Below are 1,683 nucleotides of genomic sequence, written 5' to 3'. Positions count from 1 at the left end.
CTTCAGTCACATGTCATCTTTTTCATACCATCATAAAGTTCATACTGGAGAGAAACCTTACAAGTGTAGTAAGTGTGGCAAGACCTTCAGTCACACATCATCTCTTTCATACCATCATAAAGTTCATACTGCAGAGAAACCTTACAAGTGTAATGAATGTGGTGAGGTTTTTAATCATAAATCAAAGCTTGCATGTCATCATAGATTTCATACTGGATAGTAACCTTACAAATGTTAAGAATGTGACAAAGTTTTCAGTCCCAAATTATACCTGGAAAGACACAGGAGAATTCATATTGGAAAGAAACGGTACATATGTAAGGTTTGTGACAAGGCTTTTGGGTGTGATTCACACTAGAGAGAAACCTTACAAGGGTATTAAGTGTGGCAAAGCCTTTAGTGGGCAGTCAGCACTTATTCACCATCAAGCAATCCATGGTATAGGGAAGCTTTACTAATGTAATGATTGTCACAAAGTCTTCAGTAATGCTATAACCATTGCAAATCATTGGAAAATCCATAATGAAGAGAGATCTCACAAGTGTAATAAATGTGGCAGATTGTTCAGAAATCATTCATACCTTGCAGTTTATAGGCCAACTCATGCTGGAGAGAAAGCTTACAGATGTCATGATTGTGGCAAGATCTTCACTCAAGCTTTATCTTATGCAAATGATAGGAGAATTCATACAGGAGAGAAACCTTGCTAGTGTGATGATTGTGGCAAAGCCTTCATGTTCACAAGTCATTAGACATCAGAGAATCCATATTGGGCAGAAATCTAAAAACAAATGTATCAAGTGTGGCAAAGTCTTCAGTTCGGGCTTACTCCTTAAAGTACATCAGAAACTTCATTTTTGAGATGATTGTTCCAAATGCAGTGAGTATAGCAAACCATCAAGCATTAAGTGACCTTAGGGTCAATTCAGCATTGACTTGAGTTTGAGTTGACTTAACATTGAGTTCAAGCATTAATTGACATTAAAGTGTTTATGTTAAGAGGATTGGGCCAGGTAGCTCACACCTGTAATCCCAGCACCTTGAGAGACCAAAAAGGTTAGATTGCTTAAGGTCAGGAGTTTGAGACCAGCCTGGCTAATAGACATGAGCTGCTTTGCCCAGCCTGTTTTTTTAACAAAAACGGATAGGGAATTTTATGGGTATTGCGTTGAATCTAAATCACACTGGGGTATATAGTCATTTAACAATAATTTTCCCATTTATCAGTATGGGTTGTATCTCTATATATGTATTTTATTTTATTTTATTTTATTTTTTTCCTGAGATGGAATCTCGATCCGTCACCCAGATCGCCCCGGCTAGAGTGTAATGGCGCAATCTCAGCTCACTGCAGCCTCTGCCTGCCAGGTTCAACCAATTCTCCTGCTTCAGCCTTCTGAGCAGCTGGGATTACAGGCAGGTACCACCATGCCTGGCTAATTTTTTTTTTTTTGGTGGTAGAAATGAGGTTTCACCATGTTGGTCAGGCTGGTTTAGAATCCTGACCTCCTGATCCACCCACCTAGGCCTCCCAAAGTGCTGGGATTACAGGTGTCAGCCACTGCACCTGGTTGTATTTATATATGTTTTTATTCTTTTTGATCAGTGTTTGTAGATTTCAAGGTATAAACTTCTCACCTTTTTATATTCATTCCTAAGTATTCCTTTTTTTTTTTTTTTTTT

At 38.4% G+C, this 1,683-nt stretch overlaps 1 protein-coding gene and 1 long non-coding RNA gene across 4 annotated transcripts in view; one reads left to right on the top strand and one right to left on the bottom strand.

Moving 5' to 3' along the window:
* LOC119469431 (zinc finger protein 160-like) overlaps positions 1 to 1,683 on the bottom strand; it is a 609,418-nt gene that overhangs the window by 237,534 nt on the left and 370,201 nt on the right. The window lies entirely within an intron of this gene.
* The window catches only part of LOC119469437, a 17,362-nt gene continuing 15,685 nt past the window's right edge, over positions 7 to 1,683 (top strand). Inside the window, exon 1 of the long non-coding RNA XR_005198231.1 lies at positions 7 to 1,013. This is a non-coding gene — a long non-coding RNA (uncharacterized LOC119469437). The remainder of the gene's footprint in view (positions 1,014 to 1,683) is intronic.

Source organism: Cebus imitator, unplaced genomic scaffold (genome assembly GCF_001604975.1).
Source record: "Cebus imitator isolate Cc_AM_T3 unplaced genomic scaffold, Cebus_imitator-1.0 Scaffold654, whole genome shotgun sequence".
Taxonomy (NCBI): Eukaryota; Metazoa; Chordata; class Mammalia; order Primates; family Cebidae; genus Cebus; species Cebus imitator.
The sequence above is the reverse complement of the archived record's forward strand: the minus strand, read 5'-3'. Positions and strand labels throughout refer to the sequence as shown.